Source organism: Myxine glutinosa, chromosome 1 (genome assembly GCF_964187855.1).
Source record: "Myxine glutinosa chromosome 1, kmMyxGlut1.1, whole genome shotgun sequence".
In the NCBI taxonomy this organism is placed as follows: Eukaryota; Metazoa; Chordata; class Myxini; order Myxiniformes; family Myxinidae; genus Myxine; species Myxine glutinosa.
The window spans coordinates 397,055,022-397,069,191 of NC_136261.1; the positions used below are offsets into that span (position 1 = coordinate 397,055,022).

General features: G+C 45.3%; 1 protein-coding gene across 1 annotated transcript in view; it reads left to right on the forward strand.

Moving 5' to 3' along the window:
• LOC137416873 (uncharacterized) overlaps window positions 1–14,170 on the forward strand; it is a 185,675-nt gene that overhangs the window by 155,072 nt on the left and 16,433 nt on the right. The gene's annotated exons all lie outside the window — the stretch shown is intronic.

A 14,170-nucleotide genomic window follows, 5' to 3' on the forward strand; every position in this document is an offset into this window, starting at 1 on the left:
CAGAGGTTGGGAGCAGCGATGGAGAAGGCCCTGTCCCCCCAGGATCTGAATTTGGTCCGGATGGAGGGGGTCAAGAGGTTGGTACCAGCAGAGCGGAGGTTGCGGGTGGGAGTGTGTCTGGAGAGGAGGTCAGCCAGGTAGGATGGGGCCAGGTTATGGAGGGCTTTGTATGTCAAGAGGAGGATTTTGTACTGGATTCTCTGGGGGATGGGGAGCCAGTGAAGCTTGTAAAGGACGGGGGTGATGTGGTCACGGGTCCGGGAATGGGTGAGTAGACGGGCAGCGGAGTTCTGAATGTATTGGAGTTTATTGGTGATTTTTGAGGGTGAACCATAGAGGAGGCTATTGCAGTAGTCCAGACGGGAGGTGATGAAGGCGTGGATGAGGGTTTCTGCAGCCGTGGAGGAGAGGGATGAGCGGAGACGGGCAATATTTTTCAGGTGAAAGAAGGCTGACTTTGTGATCTGTTTAGTGTATTTGTCGAAGGAAAGGGTTTGGTCAAAGATGACGCCAAGATTCCGGATGTGAGGGGAGGTGGATACTGGGATACCGTCGATGTTGAGGGCAAAGTTATGGGTGGATTTTGTGAGCGTTTTTGGGCCAATGATGATTATTTCAGATTTATCACAGTTAAGCTTGAGGAAGTTGATTTGAAGCCAGGATTTTATTTCAGTGATGCAGTTTGTCAGGATAGAGTGGGTGTCGGTGGAGACGGACTTGGTGGAGATGAAAAGCTGGATGTCATCGGCGAAGCAGTGGAATTGGAGACCATGACGGCGGATTAAGTGACCGAGCGGGGACAGGTAAAGGATGAAGAGGAGGGGGCCAAGAACTGAACCTTGGGGGACACCTTGGGGGAGGGGAGCAGTGGGGGATTTGCAGTTATTGATGGAGATGAACTGGCATCTGTCAGAGAGGTATGATTTAATCCAAGAGAGGGCAGTGCCGGTAACGTTAAAGGTGGATTCAAGTCGGGTGAGGAGGATAGTGTGATCGATGGTGTCAAAGGCAGCGCTGAGGTCGAGGAGGACGAGAATGTTGAGGTTGCCAGCGTCAGAGGAGAGGAGAAGGTCGTTGGTGATTTTGAGGAGAGCAGTTTCAGTACTGTGGTTGGACCGGAATCCGGATTGGAATGTTTCATACAGGTTATTGGCAGAGAGATGATGTTTGAGTTGAGTGGCTACAGCGCGTTCCAAAACTTTTGACAGAAAGGGTAGGTTGGAGATGGGTCTGAAGTTGTTTAGGGTGTCAGGGTTTAGACCAGGTTTTTTTAGAATGGGGGTAACAGCAGCAATTTTGAGGGAAGGTGGGACAATGCCTGTTGACAGGGAGGAGTTTATTGTTGCAATGATAAGTGGAGAGAGAGCAGGGAGGGAGGCTTTGACAAAGCTGGAGGGGATGGGGTCAAGAGTGCAGGTGGCAGTTTTCATTCCTATGAGGCGTTCAGAGAGGTCAGTAGGGGAGATTGGGGAGAACCGAGACAGGGGATGGCAGGACAAGGGGGGGGGGCAGGTGGTTGGAGGGGGAGCGGGTGCGGCGGTGGTCAAGCTGTTGTAGATGTTGTCAATTTTGCGTTGGAAGAAAGAGAGGAAGGAGATGCAGTTGTCTACTGTGAATGACTGGGTGGTGGTGTTCAGGGGGCGGAGGAGTTTGTTTATTGTCGAGAAGAGTGCTTTTGGGTTTCCGGAGCCAGAGTGGATAATTTGAGAGTAGTAGGCAGAGCGGGCGCGGGAGAGGGCATCTTTGTAGTGTTGTAGGTGGTCCTTGTAGGCTTGGGAGTGAACTGTGAGACCCGTTTTATTGCAGAGTCTTTCAAGTTGGCGAGCACGAGTTTTCATCAGGTGGAGTTCAGGGGTAAACCAGGGAGCAGAATGGGTGAAAGAAACTGTTTTGGTTTTCACAGGCGCAAGCTGGTCAAGGCAGGAGGAGAGAGTGTGGTTGTAGTAGTCAGTGAGGTCGGAAGGGGTGTGGAGGTCAATGAAGGGAGAAGTGGACATTTTTTCAGAGAGGGTGGATGAGAATGAGGTAGGTGAAAGAGCGTTTAGCTTACGGAAGTTGATTGTGCGATAATGCCTTGGTGTTGGGGCGGGGATGTTGATGGTCAGAGTGATGGCTAAGTGGTCAGAGAGGGTGAGGTCGAAGCCATAGAGATGGTGCAAATTTAATCCAGTGGAGCAGACAAGGTCCAAAATGTGACCACGGATATGGGTAGGAAAGTCGACATGTTGAGTGAGGTTAAAGCAGGTGAGTAAATCAGTGAAGTCAGTGGTTATTGTGGAGTCAGTGGAGTCCATGTGGATATTGAAATCACCAAGGAGGAGGATTGAGGGGGAGAGGGAACATAGCTGGGTCAGAAAGTAGGAAAAGTCAGACAGGAATGATGGGTGTGGTTTGGGAGGGCGGTAGACGACAGCCATGACTGACTGCGTGCGACCAGAGAGTTTTAAAGCCAGGTGTTCAAATGATGGAGCAGATGAGATGGATTTACAAACTGGCGAGTTTGAATTACAAACTGGAAAGAAATGCTGCTGTTTGCAAGTGCAATGTACTTTTCTGTGGTTTTTGAATGAATAAATATATCGTGTTAAATAAATTTGTTAATTTAAGTTCAACGATTTTGTGTAATTATAATTTTTTTTAAATTAAATTATTTAATCCGATGCATATATCGGCATTATATCGGTCATCGGCCCTCATGCTCTCATCATATTGGATGGCATCGGTCAATCTCCAATTCAGATATTCACCATAATCAAATTGATTCGTCCTTGTCAAACCGCCAACTTGTCCAACAAATTTCTTCCGAAAACGTTTTTTAGATATCCCGTTCACAAATACACAGGGGTGAAAACACAAGCTCGCACACCTTCGGTACCTGAAGTAATCATGTAATCACAACCCAAAAGCGATCATTGAAAACAAGGATGAAATACTCATGTACTCCGTCTTTCCCATCAAGCGTGAATGTACAAGACAAATCATTGCGACCAGATATAATTCCCGAGATACAATAAGGACTAGAACGGCCAAACCTATCTCCACCAATCTGAACAGTTTTCCTTTTGTAACCCACTGATAAGCCTGATCTGGATTCGGACCTTGACCAAAATTTATGGGTTTGTTATTGTCACTGATCCAACTCATTCACCAAGTTTTATCATCATTCATCCACAACCTTTTGAGATACCATTCTTTGTATCGTTTTTTTGCTCGATCTCTGAATGGTGAAGAATAATTTAAAAATAATCTTATCCAGATCTGGATTCGAATCTCACAAAATTTGAGTCATTTCTTCCGTGTCACCTACCCAACCTGTCTAACGGGTTTCAGCTTAATCTATCAATAACATTTTGAGATATCCTGTTCACAGACAGGCAGGGGTGAAAACATAACCTCCGCCCACCTTTGGTGGTGGAGGTAAAATATGGCATTGCTCATTGGGGTGTTCCTGATATAAAAGTGGAACAAGAGATGCTCATGGGGAAGTTCTGCTGCACCTCGTGCTCTAAAAAGCTTCATAACAGAGGCACCTGCAGATGCACCAAGCTTCCAGTGATCCAAAGTACACCGATTTTTATTGTACGGACGATGAAAGCAGATTTGTGAACCACACCTGGAACGACACAAGAGGGAAACCATTCACCTGTATTGGGTGTGGAAAGCAGCACCTACCATTTTAAAAATCTTTTGGTTTGGCTCGGCTGGGGTTTGAGCCTCAAACGTCCCAAAACTAGATATGTGCGATCGCCCACAACTTTCCTTTGGCCTGCGATCCAATGACAGCCAGATTTCTTTGGCCACCATATGACTTTGACCTTCAATATTTATGATAGAGTGTAAATGAAGAAAATGTGTCCCCATCTACAGTCTATCCAAAAAACTCAACATCATGAAAATCGGAGGAAATTTGTTGGGGTTAAAATCAAAAAGGTGTACACAGGTATATAAAAAGGTACATCATTTTTGTTAATTGCGTCAAACCTGAAAACAGTAGGTCGAGGACAATAACCAAATATGAGGGGCACAACTTCAGTGAATGTTCACTACGAACGATGCAATAACATCTTGGAAGGTCAAGCGGTCTTTGAGATTCCATATTGAGAAAATTGAGTGATGACAAAAAACGTATTTTATTATTTGCGTTATTTTCTATTTTGGGCATTACCTTTTCCACTGCCATTTGACCTTAACCTGTAACTCGGAGGGGGTATGATGTAAATAAAGTGTAAATGCACCTTGGTCTCGGTTCGAAACTGTCTCGCGAGGGCATTTGATTTGAAATTGATTAAACTTGAGATGGGTTATGGTGAAAATGTTAAAATAACAATAATTAGGTCATCACCTTAATATTAGGTCAAGTTCAAAAAAGATAAAGTGAACCCTGTGTACTTTCTATTCACATTATTTGATGCAAAAGTTTATTCCGAAATTCCCAGTTGTTTCCGAGTTACAACTTGGACCAAAAGAAAAATACAATTCTAAATCATGGTTTCGTACTCCTTGGGGTCGAGGAAACTCTGGTACCATTAAAAATTGGGGATACCGATTGTAGAAACAAATCCTACTGCATCGTCGGGGTGGGGACGAGGGGGGCAGGTGGATACCCTCTGCTGTGAAAGGTTGGTGACATTTTTCATTAATATGGATCCGAACAAACACTTATAGTATGGTCACTTCCCTGGGAAATCCACACCAGACATAACAGGTGTATTTTTAATAACATAACAATTACTATATTAATAAATAAATTAATAACAATTACTCTCTGCTCACCTTCATTCTTTCATTCCTCTTTTCTCCCACCTTTGCCTCTCCGACTTTGGAACAAACTCCCTCACACTCTTCAATCCCACTCCTCCCTCCAGGTCTTTAAAACAGCTGTTCACCATCATCTCTTATCTTCCTCCATCCAAAACCTTGATCTTTGTTACCCCCGTTAATGCACCCCAAATACACCTTCATCAATCTCCGACCTCTTTCCTGAAATTCCTGGCAGTGTCGATTTGTGTTATACCGTTTATCTCCCCTCACCACTCCCCCCACCTCTCCCTACCCCTCAGCCCTCGACCTTCTGCAGATCTCCCGATGTCCCTATTCTCTGCTGTTGTTGTGCTTTTGTGCTTCCCTCTCTCTCCCCCCCTTGTCTCCCACTCCCTTTATTGTGTGTTTTGTGTGTCCGTTTATATTTGTGTGTTAAATTTGTTGGCTCTTACATGAGCCTCGACTTTGTATCCAAATTGTTTTTTTTAAACATCCCTTGTGCGTTCAACTCTCCGAAAAGTATGTTACATATTAAGTACATTCTGTGACATTCTAAGACAATAAATGTATTTCTTAACCTTGTACACATGAACAGTTAACATATTTTTATCTCACCTGGAATGTTGTGCTGTGAGCTCATGCGTCCTCAGTCCGTCAGTCTGTAAACAATTGCAACATCTTCTCCGAAACCGCTGGATGGGATTGTGACCAAACTTGGCACAAATTATATTTGGTATGTTGTGACTGAAGTTAGTTCATGGCGTTAAAAAGATCAGGGTTTAAGGGGGTAGGGGTCAAAGTGGATCCAGGTTTGACCCCCCCAAAATAGGAATTTGCTTTTTCCTCTGAAACTACACACACTTTCGATGAAACTTGACCACAAACTTCATCACCCATGACGTAGCAACGTTTGTTCTCGGCATTTAAAAACATCGGGGTCGAAGGAGGTCTGTGGTGGGGGGAGGGTTGCGGGGGGGGGGGAAGAGGGTGTGGCGGAGGGGATTCTTCTTTAAACTAAGTCTGTCTATATTTTCATATAAAACAGCATCATTCCAATCACAAATTAACAATAACATGAATATAACTTTTTTTCGTGCGGAATATTTTACGGTCACGACCCACCGGTTGAGAAGCCACTTCGAGCGAAGGACCAAAAAACAACAACAACAACAGGTGATTTATTTATTTTTAATTTCTCGGCGCGTGTTCTTGGACGATAATGGATTCTCCGAGCGCTCGGTGCGGCCTCGGTCTTTTCCCGACCTGGCTGAAGATCCAGGTTCAGCCGGAGGAGTCTCTCAGAGCCGCCATTACTGGTCTGGGGATCGAGATCTTCGGAGCTCTCTGTGCCCGAGCCGAGCCCGCTCCGGTGAGGGATCAACTGTGTTCTTTAGCCGCACAGACGTTCACCTTCACCATGTACGTCGAGCTATGTCGGTACATGGAGTCGTGCCGAGCAGGGCGAGGATCGGGACGGACCTTCGTGCTCGGATGTGGTGACGAGACCGGAGGACTTGGTGGAGTCCTGCAGATCAATATGGAGGATTCGGCTGAAAACGAGGAAAACAACCCGGGGAATGGTGAGTCGTGGGAACTGCGGAAGTTCATGATAAATTTTATATCTCTGCCGATGATGTCGCTGAAGCCATTTTGTATTCGTGTTGTCTGTCCATACGTCCGTCCATGATAGGTTTTCGTTGCCGCGATAGCTTGAGAACGGCTAAAGAGATCTAAGTCAAACATGGTGCAGGTGTGTATAATGAGGTAAAGATGAACTGGTTATATTTTGGGGTCAAAGGTCAGAGGTCATGTTGAGTAAAAATTATGTTGCCGCACCAACTCATGAAGAAGCGATGGGATTTTGTCCATTATACAAGGGGGTCCGTTGTTCCAAATTCTGATTTCTCTTCACGGCCTTGTTGCAAACCTGCCTGCCAGACTCAGGGGGGTCTTTTGGGTTATCACTTAAGGATTTTTGGGGTCCTTGGGGACTTTTGGGTATTTTGGGTCATTGAGGACTTTTGGATCATTTGGCGACTTTTGGGGACTTTTGGATCTTTGGGTCAAAAAGGACTTTTGGGTCATCTGCATCTTTTGGGTCCTCAGGAACTTTTTGGGTCCTTGGGGACTTTTGGGTCATCAATTAATTTTTGGGTCCTTGGGGACTTATGGGTCATCGGACACTTTTTGGGTCCTTGCGGACTTTTGGATATTTTGAGTAATTAAGGACTTTTGTGTCATCTGGGTTCTTGGGGACTTTTGGATCCTCGGGGTATTTTGGGTCATTTTTGGGTTCTTGGTGACTTTTGGGTCTTTGGGTGATTGACGACTTTTGGGTAATCTGGATCTTTTGGGTCCCCGTGAACTATTGGGTCTTTTGGGTCATCAAAGACTTTTGGGTCCTTGGGACTTTTGCGTCTTTGGGTCATTAAAGACTTTTTAGTCATCTGGGTATTTTGGGTCATCAAGGACTTTTTGGGTGTTCAAGGACTTTTGGGTCCTTGGGGACTTTTGGTTCCTCTGGGTCTTTTGTGTCCTTGGGGTCTTTTGGGTCCTTGGGGACTTTTGCAACTTTTAGGGCATTAAGGACTTTTATGTTTCAAGTGTTAAAGGGTCTTTGAAGGTCGAAGGGGTCGGGTCTCAGCAGCCTCAAGGGTTAAAAGGCACATTTGAATAGTACGTAATTAATTGATAGACAAACGTAATAAATACACAAAAGTATGACGCACACGCACATAGACACACAAAACAACTCATCCATTTGTCGTAGATTTTCCAAGTGTTGGCTCTTACAAAGAACGACTTAATATCCAAAAACAAAAATCGTTTTTGACCCTTGCTTTCAATGGTGAAGAATCAGTTGAAAAGTTTCTGATCTGAAACCAAAATCGAATCAATTCGTCCGTGTCACACCCAACCTGTCCACCAAGTTTCTTCTGAATCCGTCCACAACGTTTTGAGACATCCTACTCACAGACAAACAGACAGGACTGAAAACATAATCTCCATCCACCATATGTGGCAGAAGTGAATATTGTGACAACGTATTGTCGTGTTCCTTGCGATTAAAATTTTTCCAAGTAAACGGATTGCCGTTTCGGATTGCCGTTTTACGGGGGGGAGGGAGGGGAAGGGGTTGAGGAGGAGGAGGAGGAGGATGCTGAAGAGCACTTTACTGCACGGTTGAGGAGGAGGAGGAGGATGCTGAAGAGCACTGACCTGCACGGATCCACCTGACGTCTTCAACCTGCATAAATTAACTCAACACGGTTTTTAAATGTACAAAAAGAAACAGGTTCATGAAAATAAATGCCGGTAACAAAGAAACGCACGATAAACTACATTCGTAAATGGGACGTCCCCACAAACGGACTTGAAAACAGATGAAGGATCAAATAACTGGAAATAAATATCGTCTGTGTGGTTATTTAGTGCACTTCGCTCTGATCGCTGGTGGGGTCTCGTCCGGGGCGTTGGCGGTAGTCGCTCGCCCTGTGTCTCGCACTGCAGTAAGCCGGCGGTGCCTGCCCAAGCGTCGCTCCCGCCTGAACCTTTTGAGATCCTTCACGACCACCAGCAAAGTCTCGAAATGCGGGCGTTTACGATGAAGCCTCCCTGTGCAGAGAACAAGCACAACCGTTCGCTTTAATATCCAGAACGAGAAGGGAACACAAAACAGAATTGCGACCGTGTGCTGTCTCCAGCACGAGAAGAAGCAAGAGCAAGAAGGAACGTCGACACACGACTGTCCACTATCGCATTCAGAATCGAGAGAGTAAAATGCCGACTGCATGCGATCAAGACCAGAAGCAGAGAGAGAAAATGTCTGCCAGCGCGTTTCTTTATCGCTTAGCCTCTGACATCATCTGTCGTGCTTCGCCAATCAGCAAGTTGCTTCTTACCAGTCCTCCTGTCAATCAAAACCCTGACAATCAACTCTACGGGGCGTGGCCCTGGCCTGCCCGACCTGTGCCCATCCAAAGACAGGAAAGAGGAAAGTCAGGACTTCTGGAAAGTTTATTATGAATTGTTGAAGTTAATGGGCGATTTTATCTTGTGTCTAATGCGGTGCCATAAGGGACAGAGGGACACATTACAGAGGAAATAACAAAGAAGGAATTAATTAACACACTCCCTGAGCTAAATAACATAAAAACTCCCCCCCATCCCCCACTCCCACCACCCCTCTCCCACCACCTCTGCTCATGATGGGGACAAACACACGTTCTAAACAAGTACTTATTATATCAAGTTTTCTACATGCCATTCAGAGAACCTTCCAAGACAAATCTACCTGGACTAAAAGTAATCACCGCCTTCCCCCTGCAAACGTAACACAGCCCACCCCCTCTTGAACCGTAGCTCCACCAAGGTTCATTGCAGACGCTACCATCCCAGTCTTAACACTTACCGACTCGCACTTAATTAGCCGATGAAATAAATCAGGAGGGTTGTGGGAAGTGAGCCCTTGCTACTTACCTATCCTCCTTAATGTTCTACCCTCTTCAGCAAAAATTCACATTTCAAATATTTACAGTCATTAGGATCCTCGTTCCCAACTACTGGGGAGAAAGAGAAAAACAACAAATCACAAAAACCCACCTTAATCACAAAACTGAACCAAAACTTGCAAAATTTCAATAATCATTTATACAACCATTTCCGAAAGACTGCGTTCCCGGTGGATGCCACAATACCCAACGTTACCTGCGGGGCCATCCCAATGCACCCCAAATTTCCATGGGCCCTGTCCTGGTGTGACATGGCTCGGTGAAGTTCTCCCCCATTAACTCACACAAATGCTTTCTATGAAGACAATTAATAGACATTGTCCCAGCAAATCCCAAAAGGTGCTGTAGAATTACACTGGCACCCGTCTAAGCCAGGTGCCCTGCTGGTGGGCAAGGTCTTTAAAACACTAGTGAGTTCGTCCAATGTTATTTCGCCTTCAGCAGTCGAATTCTGGGTCTCAGTAAGTGTAGGCAAGGATGCGGTAAATGAATGCATATGGTTTGAGAAAGTGCGCTTGGAGGAGTAGAGGTGAGAAAAGAAAGTCTTAATAGTAAGTTTAATGTCACTTGGATCAGTCAAAATCCTTCCGCCAGCAGAACGCAAGGACAATATTTGTTTTTGTTTTTTTGAGGCAGTTTCCAGCTTGAAGAAAAGTCTGCTCGGGTTATTTAGTTGTTGCAAATGAGTCATTCTCATCCGAAGGAGTGCACCCTTTGCACGTTCGGCCAGTAATTCATTTAACAGGGCTTTCTTTTCATACAGCATCTGCTGCTGCCCATTATTACGAGAGGAGGACACTTTGTTTTGCAAGTGAAGAATTTGTGTCTTCACCAGATCTATATTTACATCGTGATCCCGAGTACTGTGTCGTGAGAAATTTTGACAAAAAACTCTAATTTGAGCTTTAGCGTTGTCCCACCACTGACGTAAACACGAGAACTCTTTTTATCCATCGTGATGTAATGTGCCCAAAAGGCCCTAAAGGATGCAACAAAGAATTCGTTTTGAAGAAGTGTTGTGTTGAACTTCCAATAAGGGCTCACCACCTTTATGAGTGGCAACTGAAAATGCATAGTGATGATGTGGTGATCGGAAAACCCAGATGGGAGAATAGAGGTGTTTAAGACGAGGTTGAGGAAATGATCAGAAACGTACAATTTATCAAGTCGAGCTAGCGACACTAAGTTGTTAGAGCAGCGACACCAAGTAAATTGTTGCTGCATCGGATGTTGCAATCTCCAAATGTCTGTCAGCTTGAATCTTGAGATTGAGCGAACGAGAGGTCTTGTACTGGCTGCATGTGGCTCAGCCCCATTCCTATCAAGGGAGGGGTTAAGTGTGCAATTGAAATCTCCTCCAAGACATAGAAAGTGGTCAGAGGGGACACCAGCAAGATACGAGTCAAGACAGTCAAAAAAGGAAGATCTTTCAGCATTTGTACTTGGTGCGTACACATTGATTATTGTGAAAAGCTGCTGACCAACAGAGAAAGTCAGCGAAGCTAAATATCCCTTCACAATTTCTTTAAAGGAAACCGAAGTCAAAGGAAGAGTTTGCCGAAAGAAGACGGCTATCCCAGCAATTGGGCTTGATAGATTGCTAAAGAACCAATGCCCTTTAAGAAATAACTCCCACTCAGCTGAAGAACCTTCAGTAGAATGGGTTTCCTGCAACAACAAGATGTCAACCTTGTTGCACTCGATTAGTTGTTTAACTTGCACTTTACGAAGAGACGTGCGACCACCGTTGATATTAAGGCTGGCAATGCGTAGTTTCATTGTGATGGGGGCACCGGCAGGACATCAGCCATGGTCTTTGAGTTCGCTCCGAGCACGACTTAGAAATTTCCTTAACCGGTGACGTTGAGGGTCTGCAACGTTGTACCGATCCGGTCTAGAAATCATTAGTCGAGCCACTTGAATGAAATCTTCTAGGACTAGAAAATGATCTTTAATTTTGACCCCCTTTTTGCGAAAACTTTTGTGTAAGAAGGCGTGAACGGCATCGGGAGATACTGAGGAATCAACCTCAAGGTTGTGAGGAGGAACATCGCTGCCTGTGTCACTTAGGGTCGAAGCAACAGAAGATGTTCCATCAGACCCATAACCCATGCTGTCAACCACAAGTTCCCGCGGTTCTTCATTAGCAATTTGTCCAGATGCTGCAGGTACAGCCACATCCAGATCACAATCAATTTGTACATCCGGTGCATCGATTTTAACTGTGGCATCTGTGCATGGTGGGGGTTGGGAGAGGGTCTCATCGACTCCACGAAGGATCTCCGGTTCTTCAAGCACAGTGGGAGTAACAGTTTCATGTGTACTCACAACAGGAGTACAGGGCTGCTCAAGAGGTGAGTCCGTGGGAATGGGTTCAGATGGTTGTTTGGCAGGTGTTCTTACCGCTTGCGCATAGGAAGGAGACCTCTTGGGTTTCACTTGATTGTCTAATTTGGTATCAATTGCCCGCTTCTGTGCTTTATTCCGGGTTACAACCGTGAAGCCATCATCTGCATCATTCGTCCCTCCTGGGTGAGCATTTTGCGAAGGAAGTGATTCCGGTCCCTCAGGTGAAGAAGAAGAGTCCCGTCTTTCAGTCGCAGGAAGAAATTCCTGTCCTTCAGGTGGTGTGATGTTCTGATTGGATGCTGAATTAGCATCAGGGAGATTATTCGGACAATCCCTCCGCAGGTGTCCATGCTGATTACAGGCATAGCACGTTAGCACCTCTGTTGTTGCATGCATTTGATAATTGTAGTTATCATGCTTTATCGTGAATTTAACGTCAAGGTCACGACGGTTTTCATTCAAAATCATAAATAATTGACGTCTGAAGGAATAAACGTGTTTATAACGATCGTCACGGCACCGTAAGGGAACCATTGAAATGCGGGACACGACTGTGCCAAAATTACAAAGAACAAGCTCGACTTTTTCGTACTCCAAAAATGGAGGAATGTTGGAAACGAGAACTTTTACTGATGGCGAATCAAACGGTGAAACTGCGATAAAAATATCGGGCTCGACGGATAAACCCAATTCCACAACACTCGCAACCATTGCTTGTTGTAGCACGAAGACAACAACTTTCTTGTTCATTCTCGAAGCTGCGAGGACATTTTCAGCTCCGATAATTTCACCGACGGCGATAATAATCGCTTCGACCGCAACATGAACTGGAGGGACGCATGTGAAGCCATGCTTCCTGCTCAACGATCCGAACACGGTACTGTGAGAACGGACACTCGCCATGCCGGCCTGGGCCGTGATAAGTATGGCGACGGCAATGTGAGAATGTAGTTAATTCAAAAAACAGTTCTCGTCACTTTACACGAAGCGATAAGAACATGCGGATGCAATGGAAAGCAACGAACTCACTTACCATCACCCACCGCATGCGCTCTGTCTCTCTCTCGTCTCAAGGAAGGGAATGGAGGGAAAAGATAATACAGGGGAAAGGTTCGAGCACAGGGGAGGAAACACGAATACGAATGAAGTAATGATATGAGAACAACAGGGGGGTCGTGGGGGCGAGGGAAAGGTTGAAATAATAAGGGAAAACAGCCGGAACACTCGACAGCCAGAGCAACTCACACCTCCCCGAACTGCACAACCGCCATCTTGCCACGCCCAACACACGAACGGCCAGCAGGGGGCGAGAGAGAGAGAGAGACACATAGAGAGAGTGAGACACAGAGAGAGAGAGACACAGAGAGAGACACAGAGAGAGAGAGAGACACAGAGAGAGAGAGAGAGACACAGAGAGAGAGAGAGAGAGAGAGACACAGAGAGAGAGAGAGAGAGAGAGACACAGAGAGAGAGAGAGAGAGAGACACAGAGAGAGAGAGACACAGAGAGAGAGAGAGAGACACAGAGAGAGAGAGACACAGAGAGAGAGAGAGACACAGAGAGAGAGAGAGAGACACACAGAGAGAGAGAGAGACACAGAGAGAGAGAGACACAGAGAGAGAGAGACACAGAGAGAGAGAGAGACACAGAGAGAGAGAGAGACACAGAGAGAGAGAGAGACACAGAGAGAGAGAGAGACACAGAGAGAGAGAGAGAGAGAGAGAGACACACAGAGAGAGAGAGACACACAGAGAGAGAGAGAGACACAGAGAGAGAGAGAGAGACACAGAGAGAGAGAGAGAGAGACACAGAGAGAGAGAGAGAGAGAGAGAGAGAGAGAGAGAGAGAGAGAGACACAGAGAGAGAGAGAGACACAGAGAGAGAGAGAGACACAGAGAGAGAGAGAGACACACAGAGAGAGAGAGAGACACACAGAGAGAGAGAGAGACACACAGAGAGAGAGAGACACAGAGAGAGAGAGAGACACAGAGAGAGAGAGAGAGACACAGAGAGAGAGAAAGACACACAGAGAGAGACAGACTTTTAAGTCCTTTTATTATAAAACAACAAAAACAAGCGTCAACAAGAATAAACCAAAAAACTGTTTTCAAGAGAATACAACCAAAGTCATAGAAAGTCAAATAAAAGGAGAAACAATCAATGTAAATGTACTACATTCCAAAACAAGAGATTGCAAGGACAAGGAAACACCTACATGTAAATCTCTAATACATTTTCATTTACCCCGCATATTTTTCCCACACACCATGTCTCAACAAAATCCTTCATGTTTGCATTTCTACTATAATACTTAAATTCCAGTTTTAACCAAGTTGTGACCAGGGATTGGAAGTGCAGGATCACATTACATTGCTTGGGTGGCTTGCCCTTAATTTTCGCTTTTCGTGACAAATAGATGGCCTGTTTAGCGTCTGACAATAAATAATTCAGAAACATTAACAATTTTTCCTTTGCTGAAGTGACCCCAAGGCCAAAAATAAACAACCAGAGAGAAAAAGGAACATTAACTTGACCAAACACATTGTTCA